Genomic DNA, 14,720 nt, shown 5'->3' with positions numbered 1-14,720 from the left:
TTTCTACCACATGCACAATTTTAGGACCTTTTTTGATCACAACTCAGGATGTGTCAGGGTTTATAAAGAGAAAAAAAAAAAAGATTTTAAAATGGAAGCTCAAACTCTGCACTGCTGCGCAGCCTAAACATTAGCCGGCACATTATTTTTAATGTTGTCAAGAAACGCTCTTGTGGGGAATAAATCTATATCAATTTTCATGGCAGAGAAAGACGATTTTAGGACTAGGTTGCAGATACTTCAACTTGGAGGAGATGAACTTGATGGATTCTGCCTCATTAGTCTTACGGTGATTTCCCCCACTTTTCTTTTTGAAATATGCCCCCTGGAATTGTTGGGCAATGTGGGAAAATATTGTGACAAACATTCCTGTTTACGTGTGTCATGGGGGCGACTGTTTTGTTTGCATTGCTTGTTGCCTCTGCCCCTCCTTTTCATGGTCAGCAGTTCCCTGACAGCTCAGATTCCTCTGCTGACATCTGTTATAATGAGAGCTCTGGCGGGAATAGATTTGCAAAATGATGAGCTCACAATAGGATGGAGCTGTTCCCCAAACTTTCCTTGAGATAAGCAGATGGGGTCTGAAAATAGAGCATTTGAACCGATTAGGTCTAGGTGAACGAATTTATTCAGTACACACTGAAGAGTGATTCTACACCCAACTTCTTTCCCTATCTCCTTCACCCCTCACCTCCCCCATTTCACCAATAGGAGGGTTTCTGATGGCGTGAGTTTCTTCCCCCTGAACACTTGCTGGGAGACAGGCCCTCCTAGTTCCTAAAGCAGAAGCATGCTGGGTATTTACCCTGTGCCAACCGTCTAAACAACAGAGAAAACCCACCCCTCATGCCTCATAATGAGAAGCTGGGGCAACACATGGGGCTTTCCCACTCGTCACAAATGATGGCTGTTTGTGCTAGTTAACCTTTTCTAAGCCTGGGTCAGCTCCTGCTGGGAGGCAGGGGCGATCTGGAGAGAGTGAAAGCCTGGCAGACCCCAAAGTCTCCAGCACGCCTTGGCCCCCAACACATGCCACCGCCTTTGCAGAATACCAAACGATCCCACATCACGCTCTTCATAAGTCAGCCAGGCTCCATGTGCAGCTGACAGTTCAGATTCCAGAGGAGAACTGCCTCCAGGAACACTCTGCAGATACTTGCTGACAACTTTTATTTTCTGGCACAGCTTACCTTCTCTTTTTAGAGGAATCTCTAAAAAAGGATGAAGTGGAAATTTTCCCATCCTGGGCCTTATTACTCTCAGCTATCTCCACTAGCTGTGTAAAGAGAAGACTTCTTTGTACTTTCAAAGCCTAAAGTCAAGTCAGTAATACACATTTTAATAATTTTTGCCTTAAGTGTATTGACTGAAGCAAAATGAAGATATGGTGATTAAGAAATACACTCCTAAGCTCCATTCTTTGGGTATCTGGGGAGAATTTTGAAAGTGTCATGGGGGAATGCTATCTAATGAAGTATGGAGGAAGAAGGGCAGCTGAAAGGGAAATTTTGGAGATCTCTTTGGGGGTGAGGGGCACAGAAGTTTAAAAATGATGAAAATTCAATGCCCAAGTGAGGGGTTGATTTTGTCTCACTGTTGAAGTAGCCAAACTTCATAAAAGGAATCAGATGTTGCAAATTGCAGGTTAAAATGATCAGTGGGAATGCATTTATCACAGCTGCCAGGGTTCTGAAGAGCAGAACTCACATCCTGTAACACTTTCCAGAGATACCCGAACGTCTGTAGAGCTCAAATTCTCAAATCCTGCCATCCCTGACTATCTCCTGTCGCCAGCCCAGACCTGTGGATTATTGTGCTAATTCAACACCATCTGCTTATAAGGTATTGTTCAGAACGGTGTGTTTATGTGGCAACGGGTATCCTGAGAAGGGAGGAGGAGCCAACACACCATTGAAATAGTTCATTAACTGCAAAAGCAGTTAGTTGTGAGAAGCTCTAATGCAGAGCTGCTACAGCATTTACAGGAATAGATGGAGTCTAACATCTCAGGCATTACATGCTGAGGAAATCCACCTCTGAGTTATATCCTTGCTTATTTAAAAGCAGTCCTATGGGCGCCATTAGAATTTACTATTTGTGGTTATTAATAGTGGTAAAGGGAGGAGTAAATTAAGTGAACACAAAGGTTGAGATCTTTGCTACTGTTCACTGGGATGATTGACACCAGATGCCAACATGTGGCTAGGATTCACCTCTAGTTTTAAGTCATGCTCAGGTATCTGCAGGATGGGCATTTATTGGTTTTCATACAACCATGAAATGGTGTTTTGTTTTATTTGATTTTTTTTACGGTACACATTCTTATACTGCTTTGGAAACACTGAACAGTAGAAACAACATGGGTTCAGGGACCAAAAAGTTTGAATCTCTGCCCTACCACTCACTACCTGTGATTTCTGAACTTCTCTGAGCCTTGGCTTTCTCATTGTCTAAAACATGGACAATATTGTCCCAAACAGTTGTTAGAGGATTAAATACAAGAACGTCTGTGAAAGCATCCAGTGTAGTATTTGGCACAAAGTAGGTGTCTTCGTTTGGTGTTGCTATAAAGGAATACTGGAAACTGCATAATTTATAAGGAAAAAAATTCAAATGTATTTGACTCATGATTTTGATGTCTGGAAAAGTTCTAGATTGAGCATCTGGTGAGGGCCTCAGGTGGCTTCCATTCATGGCGGGAGGTGAAGGGGAGCTGGCACACAGAGAGAGCACACGGCAAATGAGGAGGAAAGAGACAGGAGGAGGTGCTGCCTGGCTTCTTTTAACAACCAGCTCTCTGGAGAACTAACAGAGAGACAACTCTCTCACCATGCACCTAACCGAGAACCGGCACTAATTTATTTGTGAGGGGTCTGCCTCCATGACCCAAACTCCTCCCATTAGGCCCCACATCCATTCGGGATCAAATTTCAACATGAGATTTGGAAGGGACAAAACATCCAAACTATAGCATTAGGCAAATGAATTTCCTTTTCCCTTGACTATATCTCTTTCATGCCAATTCATAGCTCAGATACTACTTATAAGCTATATGACACTGGTTGGATCTAATTGAACTTTGTCTCTTGCTTTCTCCATTTTTTTCTTATATCTATGTCTTCTCTTGCTGGCTTCTTGCATGAGGAGTATATATATATATTTCCCTGTGTTTGGCATTTGTTAAATGTTCCATTTCTTCTACCATTAATTCATTGATTCATTCATCCCATGAAATCTGTCATGTGCCTATAATAAGCCAGTATTGCAAAAGAAATAGACGTAAAGTCTGTATTTTTTGGGAGCTGACAATTTGGGGATAGAAAGTAAGATAGCTCCCTTCAAACTCTGAATGGCTATTGTGAAAATTATGAGTAATTAATGGGGCAAGGACCTTGTTTTACTTATTCCATTGTCTAAACCCAGAGCTCAGTCCAGACACATCTTCATTATATAAATTTAAAAGGAAAAGAACAGAGATGATATTTGCTTAGTGGGTAGAAGTAGGACCCGTTGGCAACAAACACTGGATTGCACATCAGCATAATCAAATTCTAACATTGTGAAGGCACGTGGTCTCTCTTGAGGAGGGCTGAAATCCTAGCCATGGGTGGTTTTCAGGCTCTGGTTCCCTGAGAGATGTACAGGAGAGGCTGCAAGCCTAACTGGGTATTTATGATCCCTTCAGACATATCTGCATAGCTATGTGTTTGTAGGCTTGAAATCCTGATTTTACCAGTCAGGAAGGAAGGAACAAAGAAACAGAAAGGAAGAGAAAACCCTACTCCTGATAGCATGAACAATAGGAAGATTTATTAGCTCATCAATAATAAGTCAGAATGAGGGAAACTCCAAGTTGGTTTCTACAGAACACCTATAATGTTGACAAGGACCCAGATTCCTTCCATCTTGTCATTCTGTAGGCTTTAGTATTTTTCCCGCAGAGTAACCCCTCATGCTTACAAGGTAGCTGCCACAGTTTCATCTCTCAAGTGCAGACGTGTTCCTGACCAGTGGCAGAAAAGAAACAATTTCTTCCTGAAATGTTTTTGATAAGGAAATCTTTCTCAGAAGCCTTTCAGCAGACTTGCTTCCCATCTCATTGCCCAAATTACAACATATACTGAATTTAACCAATCACTGACAAGAAGAAGAGGACCAGCCTGGAGGGTGCCAGAAGTCAACTGGGGTTCTCTAAGTAAGAAAGAAGAAAAGTGGCTGCTGTTGAATGGGAACCACTCATGCCAAATACAGACAGCCTGATGCAATGAAGAAGGCATGAGTTTCGGTTTGGTTCTACTGTTTGGTAGCTGTGTGATCTTTAGTGTATTAGTCTGCTCAGGCTGCCATAACAAAATACTGTACAATGAGCAGCTTAAACAATAGAAATTTATTTTCTCAAAGCTGTGGAGGCTAGCAGTCCCAGACTGAAATGCCAGCTGATTCAGTTCTTGCTGAGAGCTCTTTTCCTGCCCTGTTAATGGCTTCCTTTGCCCTGTGTCCTCACGTGGTCTTTTTCTGTGCACATGGAGAGAGAGCATGTCAGATTGAGCTTTCCGGTGCTTAATGATTTCCTTGCTCCAAACATAGTCACATTGGGGGTTATGGCTTCAACATATGAATTTTGGGGAGACACTATTCAGTCCATAGTAGTGGCAAAACTAACCTCTCTAAGCCTTTCTTTCCTACCTCTGCAAATGGGACTAATTATATACACCTCCTAGTGTTCTCTTGGGGATACAACGAAATGATGACACATATCCTCAAATTTACCCCAAAGCCTTGAGTTAAATTAGTTTACATTTTGTTCTCACTCCATCAGCTAAAACCAGAGAACTCATGCAATGACAGAAACTTCTCCAAATCACATGGCTTTCTATAGTGCATATTGAGTTTAAGAATTGAGTTCTGGTTTCTGACAACGAGAGTGGCTTCAATATGCTTAGAAAAAGCAAATAATACTTGCCGGAAGATTATTTCTTCTCGAAGTTAATGTGGTAATTTTGTTACAAAAATATTATTATGGATTTGCTATCATTCTTTCTTGAGGATTAAAAGGAATAAAATTAAAAGCTCTGCATAGTAGAAAGATAAAACACACCTGGGTGATTGGTTTCTTGTAACAAGCAGAGATGCTTAAGAGAGCAGAGTTTATTTATTTATTTTTTGAGATGGAGTTATGCTCTTTTGCCCAGTCTGGAGTGCTCTGATGTAATCTAGGCTCACTGCAACTTCCGCCTTCCAGTTTCAAGAGATTCTCCTGCCTCAGTCTCCTGAGTCGCTGGTATTACAGGTGCCTGCTATCATGCCTGGCTAATTTTTATATTTTTAGTAGAGGCAGGGTTTCACCATGTTGGCCAGGCTGGTCTCAAACTCCTGGCCTCATGATCTACCCGCCTTGGCCTCCTAAAGTGCTGGGATTATAGGCGTGAGCCACCATGCCCAGCCCGGTGGATTATTTTGACTGGATGCATCATATTAACAATTATTTGACTGCTGTAGGTTTCAGTTTTCTCATCTGTAAAATTATAATAATAATATTTTAATTATAATATTGATAATTATAATATTTTGCTAACGGGGTTAATATAATTAATTATAATAATGCTGTTAATAATAATATTTTACCTCAGGGGGTTGCTATGAAGATAACTTGGGTTAATATACATGAAATGCATAGACCAGTGCCAAACTTGATCCATCATAACCATCATTAACAACACATTATCTGCAAATAACACTCTATGGAACAACCTGTAGCCAAATTTTTGCTTGCATTGAGATGAATTCCTAAAGGAGCTAAATTGTGGGGTCACAGGGTATTTGACTCAGCTTCTTTAAGACTCAAGAACTTTATCCAGCTGGCATGGTTGCTCATATCTGTAATCCTAGTACTTTGGGAGGCCGAGGCGGGAGGGTCACTTGAGTCCAGGAGTTCAAGACAAGCCTGGGCAGCAAAGTGAGACCTCCCTGCCCCTATCTCTATATATATAAAAAAGGAAATTAGCTGGGTTTCATGGTGCATTCCTGTAGTCCTAGCCACTTGGAAGGCTGGAGCAGGGGGATCACACGAGCCCAGGAAGTCCAGGCTTAGTGAGCCGAGATTGTGCCACTGCACTGCAGCCTGGGTAACAGAGCAAGATCCTGTCTCAAACAAAACAAAACAAAAAACAAACAAGCAAAAAATCTCCCCAGACCTGCCCCCCCTGCCCCCAAAAAGCCCTAAAAAGAACAACTTCCAATTTAGCTGGCCCAGGCGTGTTTTGTGACTTAGCATTGCTTGGAGTCAAAAGAAGGCAACTCTGATCAAAACCAATGGAGGTCCTGTGATGCTGAACTTCTTTTGTCACTATGACAACACAGGCATTCCTGAAAATGCTTCCTGGAGGTGTCCTGTAACTGTCTGGGCACTTATGTGCAGTCCTATCTGTTGATGGACCTCGGAACGCTACCTGTTCTGCCGCTTAGCAGCTATTCATCATGGGACGCCTTGCCAGGGAATGACCCACAGCATTGTGACAGATCAATTTACTTAATGAATTACACATTTCAAATAACTTGAAGTTGATTTGGTCCAGCCTGACTGTGTCGCTGGGCTGATCATCATTCTAATAAATGACAAGGTTGCTGTGTTTTTTCCTTGTTGGTATTTTACAGGGAGGACTTGCCAGGGTTTAGCTGTTCTTGGTGCTAATGGAGAAGGCATGTGGAGTCTTGGGAAGCAGATCTCCCTGGTCTTGGAACACAAGGGACACACACAGAAAACTTGACCAGACCCTTTCTTTCGCCACCTCTCTGTGCTGTGGCTGGAAACCATGGGAATCTGTTCTTGCCAACTCTTTGATTTCTCCTTATAGGACCAAGCTCTCTTCCCTGGCAGAAAGAAGAAATTGGGGCAGCTGGAAAGACTCAAATAACTGAGCTTGTCTCCCTTTTAATCTTTCTTTGTAGGTGAGCTAGAGGCCAGAGAACAAACAGGTGATAAAAGAGCAAGAAATCTTTGCAAAAGGATAGGAAGAATGCGTCGTAGGGGCTGTGAAAAGAAGCTAAAGAAGGTCAGATTGTGTTACACCTTAAACCCACTTAAGCTGAGCAAGAAGAATAATTGAATTAAACTGGCAGAAGAAAAATTTTTCCAGGAGCAAGGGTTGGATAATGACTATGCTTTACCCAAAGTGTACAGCATTTGGCATGTCCCTACACATCCCCAGCATGCCTATTCAGTGAGTGAATGATGGTGACAGGAAGGGCTCACAGGCTTCCATCCTGATCTTAGCTCCAATGCTTATCTCTATGGTCTTGGGCAAGTGATCTACACATTCTGAATCTGTTTCTTACTTTTAAAATGGAACTAATAATATCTCTTTTACAGGGTTGTTGAAAGGTTTAAGATATATATGTATATTAGAAAGTGATCCTTATGTTCCAAAAGTTCTATAACACCTGTTTTCAGTGATATTAAAATAAAACAATGCTGTAATTTCTTAATGATAGCTTCTAAACATCGAGGGTCTATGTGTGTGTGTGTGTATTTATATACACACACATATATATATGGACACACACACACTATATGTGTGTGTGTGTGTGAATATAAACACTCAATATATATAGTGTCTATTGCCTGCAAACAAGTCCTCATCTCAGGCTCTACTAAGATGCAAGTCCACAATGTTTTGATGCCAGAGGAAATGATATAGACACGAAATACACACACACACACACACACACACACACAGACACTTGATGTTTGGAAGCTATCATTAAGCAACTACAGCATTGTTTTATTTTTATATCCCTTAAACAGGTGTTATAAAACTTTTGGAATATGAGGATCCCTTTCTAATGTTAATGTAATTTGTAAATGTCCTTTCAACCAGGATACTGTTAATTGATAGAGGAGATATATAATGGCAAAAAGCTATAAAAATCAGTAACATTTTAGAATGAGATTATATTTGATGAATTGCAACAGCATGTATACACATAGGCTGTTCAAAGAAATGATGAGACATTTATTCCCTCTCCAGACAAGGTACAGTGCTTATATAAATGATTATGAACCCCCACAATAGCTTCATAGACTGCCAAGTGACTAGGATCTACTAGGCCAAAAGCAGTAAATTCTAACTATAGGTGAGTATCTTTAAAAGAGAGGGCTCATTTATCTTAGCTATTGATATTAAGCTAAGTTAGTAGCAGATGGCCTTACTGCACAGAGATGGCCCTTCAGACTGACATCATTCAATCTTGAGATTATTTTCCTCCTTGGGACTTCTAGGTTTGTGCTTATCTAGCCAGAGTGCATGCTGGACACTGTCTCCTTCCATAATCCTGTAACAATGGGGCTTGTTTCCAGGCTGACCTGTTGAGTCTAGCAAAGCAGCCTCTGACTGTTGAAGTTTGGTTCCTGTGTAATTTCCTCTGCCATCAAAACCATTGTGGATTTGCATCTTAGAAGAGCCTGAGATGAGGACTTGTTTGCAGGCAATATATTTTGGGAAGTGATTTCAAGGTGCAGGGAGTAAAAGCCCATCCAAGTGTTATTATTAGCTGGTTACTGTTGAGGGCAATAGGAACGCAATCCTGTTGGGGACTCTCTGAAGAGCTGTGCAGAATATACCTCAAAATAGTCTCCTGAGACATGAAAGAGGGGGCATTCTAAAAATCAGCTCCCATATCCCAGTGGCTGAGGAGTGCCCTATGGAATGTTATCTCCAGGTGTTTTCCTTCCAGGAATGTTTTCCTTCCAGGTGTGCACATGTGTCAGGATGACTGGCTGGGGCTGTGCTGGAAAGCCATGAGAGATGTGGGTGCCGTTGAGGTGCAAGGTCATCAAATGGCTCCTGGGCACAGCTGGTGTTACAGAGAGGGCTGGTACAAAAAGCCCAGCTGTATTAGGCCATTCGAATGGTGCTAATAAAGACATATCTAAGACTGGATAATTTGTAAGGGAAAGAGGTTTAATGGACTCACAGTTCCGCATGGCTGGGGAGGCCTCACAGTCATGGTAGAAGATAAAGGAAGAGCAATCGATGACTTACATGGTGGCAGGCAAGAAAGAGTGAGAGCCAAGTGAAAGGGGAAACCCCTTATATAACCATCAGATCTCGTGAGATTTATTCACTACCATGAGAAAAGTATGGGGGAAACAGCCCTCATGGTTCAATTATCTCCACCTGGCCCTGCCCTTGACATATGGGGATTATACAATTCAAGGTGAGATTCCGGTGGGGACACAGCCAAACTGTATCACCAGCCAAGGAAACATGAGGTGCACAAAAGGTGCCAACCAGGAGACAAAGCACAACTGAGGGAGACAGAATTAAGAATCAGGTCTGGTTACCCATTAATGTCTTTGGAGCACAACTCTGTGCCATTAATAAATAGACTTAGGGACATTTAAATTTTAGAATTTATATGAGCAGACAGCAATTCATAAATCAGGCAGCACCAAACTGCAACTGGTGGGGGCTCCACTGAGGGAAAGAGAGGGGAAAAAATGTTTATAAGGTGTTAGTAGAAGCAAGACAAAGACAATATTTCATTGACTAAAGTGGAAAGTCCCTAGTTAGAGGTTAGTGGGTGGTTTCTCTTTTAAAAAAATTAATGAAATTTAATTTTAAGTTCTAGGATGCATGTGCAGGGCATGCAGGTTTGTTACAGAGGTAAACATGTGCCATGGTGGTTTGCTGCACCTATCAACCCATCACCTAGGTATTAAGCCCTATATGCATTAGCGATTGATTCTGATGCTCTCCCTCCTGCCACTCTCCCAGACAGGCCCAAGTGTGTGTTGGTCCCCTCTGTGTGTCCATGTGGTCTCATTGTTCAGCTCCCACTTATAAATGAGAACATGTGGTGTTTCATTCTCTGTTCCTGTGGTAATTTGCTGAGGATAATGGCTTCAAGCTCCATCCATGTCCATGCAAAGGATATGATCTAGCTCCTTTTTATGGCTGCATAGTATTCCATAGTGTTTACGTACCGCATTTTCTTAGTCCAGTCTATCATTGATGGTCATTTGGATTGATTCCATGTCATTGCTGTTGTGAATAGTGATGCAATGATTGGTTAAGTTTGTTTTGTTTTCCTAGGCTATGGCTATTCTACTCTAGGTTCAGTTTCAGTTGGAACTCAGGGTGCTGGAGCCATCTCAGCCTAATGGTACCTGAATTAATTATTTCCAAAGTGCCATATGTTGTGTTAGCTGCTGAAGCTGAAAAGTTTAATGAGGCACAGTGCATACCGTAGCCTACAATCTATAGCACATAGAGCATGATGGCGTGGCAAAATAAAGGTGCTTACTGTCAAGGAGGGAGACAAGCGCTGTAGTAGATGTCAGCATAAAAGCCTCTCAAAACTTGGAAGGGAGTGACTGGAGTTTTGAGGGAAGGCTTCACAATGAAGGGAAAAATTAATTTGAGTCTTGAAGTATGAATAGGAGTCCATCATGTAGTAACAGGGAGGAAGGATTTTTGCAGGAGAGAGAGAGACAGATGAGTGTGTCTGGACTGGGTATGCCCATGAAGTCTTCACAATTCCAGTTTTTTCCGTAATAGCTTCTGGCTCAGGCCATTATTTCAGTTAGGTTTTTGTTAATTTTATTTTATTTTTTATTATTTTTTTGAGACAGAGTCTGACTCACTCGCCTGAGCTAGAGTACAGTGACATGATCGTAGCTCACTGTAGTTGTGAATTCCTGGGCTTAAGTTATACCCCTGCCTCAATTTTTAAAAGATTTTGTTGTTGTTAGGAGCAGAGGTCTTATTATGTTGTCCAGGCTAGTCTCACACTTGTAGCCTCAATCCATCCTCCCTCTTGAGCCTCTCAAAGTTCTGGGATTACAGGCATGAGCCACTGCACTTGACTTTTAAAAAATTAATAATAAAAAATATGTGTTCTGGGAGGAGTGTGTAAGTTTACATTTATGTAAACAGAGGAAACACATAGGAGGTTTCACAGGCCAGTGCTGATGATCTCAATTCTCTGCCCCTAGAGTCCCAATGGAGTGAAATTGCCCGGTCACTCCTCTCTCCTAATCTTACCTGGGACTACATGTGTCCAGCAGTCGTGGGTACTTCGTTCCCTTATAAGGGGATACAGGCACACCAGACATGGCTTTCCCTCTTTTGTGACCACCTATTCTGAGTCTTGTGAATAATTCATATTCACTGCTCACCCTCCATGTTGGTCAAGTGGGACTTCTTTGTCACCATGAGGAATGCCTGGGCCACTCCAGCATTTGCCTCTTCCCTATTTGCATCCAGACATCCCCCTGTGGTTCCCATCTGCTGCCACCACCCGAGTCCAGTGTCCTTTGTCTTCCTCCCTCCTTTTGCTGTAAAATTGCTCACAGGATGAGACCTCACAACTACCACTAACATCTCAATGTGGGTTATTCAGATCCATGACCTTTTCAGCCTCATTCCTCATGGCTGGATTCTGGCATTTCCTGACTCCAGTCATCTGTGGGCAGATGTGTGTGATTGAAAGGAATTTGTGTCTGGAAGTGGATTGGAGGGGTATGTGGAAGGGTGAGGGTCTTCCTAGGACCATGAAAATTACATGGATAGGCAGGCTCTTACTCCATTAAAGCACAAGGCCATGTTCCTAGGTCTTTTTTTATATATGGACCTGATATTTATTGTTGCTTATTGTAGTCCAGGTTTGTGCCCCCATTTCTAAAAATGTCATCACATTAACCAGATGAGAAGCATATCATTCTATTCTGTGGATGAGAAAACAGACCTAGAGGGGTAAATAATTTGTCCAACATTATATAATTTCTATGTGGCTGAACCTAAGGTTCCATTCCAGGCAGTAAAAACATATCTATTGAGATGAATTAAATTACTGTCTGCTTAGTACATGGTGCCAAGTATCTAGTACAGTAAACCTGGTGCTTTGGGACATAGTATGAAGTGTAGACTTTAAATCAACTTTCAACACATGACTAGTGTATTTGTCCGTTTTCATACTGCTATAAAGAACTGCTCAAGATTGGGTAATTTATAAAGGTAAAAGGTTTAATTGACTCACAGATCTGCATGGCTGGCAAGTCCTCAGAAAACTTACAACCATGGCAGAAGGTGAAGAGAAAGCAAGGCACCTTCTTCACAAGGCAGCAGGAAGGAGAAGTGCCGAGGGAAAGGGGAAGGGCCCCTTATAAAACCAGATCTCATGAGAACTCACTATTATGAGAACAGCATGAGAGAAAACAACCCCATGATTCAAACGCCTCTACCTGGTTTCTCTCTTGACATGTGGGGATAATGGGAATTACAATTCAAGGTGAGATTTGGCTGGGGACACAAAGCCTAACCATATCAACTAAGGTACAGAGTCTGGATTTCAGAAGGGATTTAGGTTCAAATCTAGATTTTTATTTCTTCGTAGTTGTGTGATCTTGAGATCATTATTATATAAGCCTCATATTGCTAAGATGGGAAGCAGGATGTAAAAGGAGTAATAAAGAGATCAGGATGCCTGGAAGGGAGGATTTGGGTAGAAAAACTATGGATGAAAAAAGGTAGATTGGAATTCATGGAGTATTTTAGTAATTTGTGGCTGCTTGCCATCTTTGAACATTTCTCCATACATTGTGAAAGTTTCTGACTTTATAAGTCCTTTTCAAAGTTGAGGGCAAAAAACTTACATCTCTGGACTCCCTTGCATCTAGGATGCAGGTATGTGGCTTAGCTCTACCGATTGTGACCCCCCATATAAGACTTGATTCAGAGGATAAAAAATGTCATCACATGTGGGAGTTGGCCTTATGTAAAGGAGAGTCAGCCTTCTGGGCATAGTGGGGGCAATGGTGTCCACTTCATCTGGGGCATTGGCAGAAGAGTTTCTGGTGTCTAGTCCCAAGGAGGATTGATGCTGAATGGTGGTGGTAGTGACATTTCTCTAGAGAATCCAGTGGGATGACTTGGTTTCCTGGCTAGATGGTTTCAGGTTCCTGCTTGGTGACCCTTTCAAAGATTCCATGAGCTTCCTGGCTTCTTCTAACACATTCCTATTCTGCTTAAACCAGAAAAAATATATTCTGTTATTTGCAACCAAGGACTCTGGCCATATATCAGTAGACTGTGGCAGGCCTATGAGCCAACTGAAGTTCAAAGTAACTTCTATGTATCTTCTCATGATTCACAATTTCTCTGACTCTTATACTCTGATAAAAGAGTTTTAATTTCTGCTGGGCCTTCAGTGGCATTAAGATATTTCTACTGCTGTTTGAATATGGCTCATTTTTTTCACATTTTGATTCATGATGTTAAAAACAACCACAAAAATGGAGTTATAATCCATAAACATGCCAATAATTTACATATGCCTTCAGAAAAAACTATTAAACATTTTTATTTTCTGTGACTTTTCTTTCAAATCTTAAAAATGTCCTCTGTGACTCTTTATAATTTTATTTTTTTCCCTGGGCAGGGCCTTGCTAAAAGCCATCAATAAAAGCTAAATGCTGGAGATAGGAGGTTAGTAACAGAGAAGCATAAGACACATACAATCCAGTTTGAGAAAAAAGACATTCTCATTAACCACTAATAATTTAAGGTATAGCTCAATGCAACACATTTCCCAAAGGCCACCCTCTCTTGTACCACTGTAGTGTCTTTTAATAAAAAAGTATGAGAAAAGAAGTGTTGGTTCATCTAACTCTCCAACTAGTCACCTAAAAAGGTCTAATTTAATTTGTGGCTCATCCATCAGATGGCTCCTGGGACTCTTTGAACTTCAGGTGGACTGATCACATTTCATTGGCATCAGCAAAGGCATCCCGAAAGCTTCCTTCCCAGCCTGCTCAATTCTATAGCCTTTACTACTTATCTACTCAAATCTCATGGGTAAGTCATCCAGGCTGCAGACTGAGTGTTTCTCAGTCCATGGTGTGGTTTCTGCAGGGATGTTGACTCACAGATGGAACGGACAATGCGGACATGTAATTCCAATTAATTCCTATACTCATTTGACTAGAGTCAGCAGAAAAAGCAATTTGTCTGCCTTCCCCAGTAAGTTCTCAAGTAGACAGGCTTGAATGTATATGTGTTTACAAAAAACCAAAAAACATACAATACCTCTCCCCTGTGTTTTATCCTATACAGCTGCACCATCCCATTGATCTGTCTTACCATGTCACCAACCTGATTTTTCCCCAAAGTTCTTCCTTATGTTAACATGTTATCACAGTGCAGAGAATAGTTGTAGTGTACAGCCTAGTTTGAGCAGCCTTGTTTGACTCAAGTCCTGGTCTTTCTCAGTAGTCCCTTAATAGCTTTGAGGCAGGTGGTTTCCTTCCAGGATTTTGTTGCGCTATAGTCTGTTCCTATATTCAAAACAATGCAAGAACCTGTGCTCTCTATGATAGGTAGATACCCCTGTTTGTGTGATACCAATAAGTATGTTGTCTTACTGCTTTTGTCATTTACTTACCTTCCTATTATAAAGTCCTATTTTTCTTTTTTTAATGTATATTTTATTGTATTTTAGGTTTTGGGGTACATGTGAAGAGCATGCAAGATTGTTGCATAGGTACATATATGGCAATGTGGTTTGCTGCCTTCCTCCCCAGCACCTCTATCTAACATTTCTCCCCATGTTATCCCTCCCCAACTCCCCACCCCCCGCTGTCCCTCCCCTAGTTCCCCCCCACAGACCCCCCAGTGTGTGATGCTCCCCTCCCTGTGTCCATGTGTTCTCATTGTTCAACA

General features: G+C 41.6%; 1 protein-coding gene across 3 annotated transcripts in view; it reads left to right on the top strand.

Annotated features, from left to right (window-relative positions):
* Positions 1-932: 932 nt before the first annotated feature.
* The window catches only part of C9H12orf42 (chromosome 9 C12orf42 homolog), a 228,958-nt gene continuing 215,170 nt past the window's right edge, over positions 933-14,720 (top strand). For all 3 annotated transcript variants that reach the window (XM_078338117.1, XM_078338118.1, XM_078338120.1), the window contains exons 1-3: positions 933-1,322; positions 1,727-1,842; positions 6,949-7,052. The gene's annotated coding sequence lies outside the window, so the exon portion shown is untranslated. The remainder of the gene's footprint in view (positions 1,323-1,726; positions 1,843-6,948; positions 7,053-14,720) is intronic.

This window comes from Callithrix jacchus, chromosome 9, assembly GCF_049354715.1.
Source record: "Callithrix jacchus isolate 240 chromosome 9, calJac240_pri, whole genome shotgun sequence".
Lineage (NCBI taxonomy): Eukaryota > Metazoa > Chordata > Mammalia > Primates > Cebidae > Callithrix > Callithrix jacchus.
Note: the sequence above shows the minus strand (reverse complement) of the source record. Positions and strands in the feature narration are given on the sequence as shown.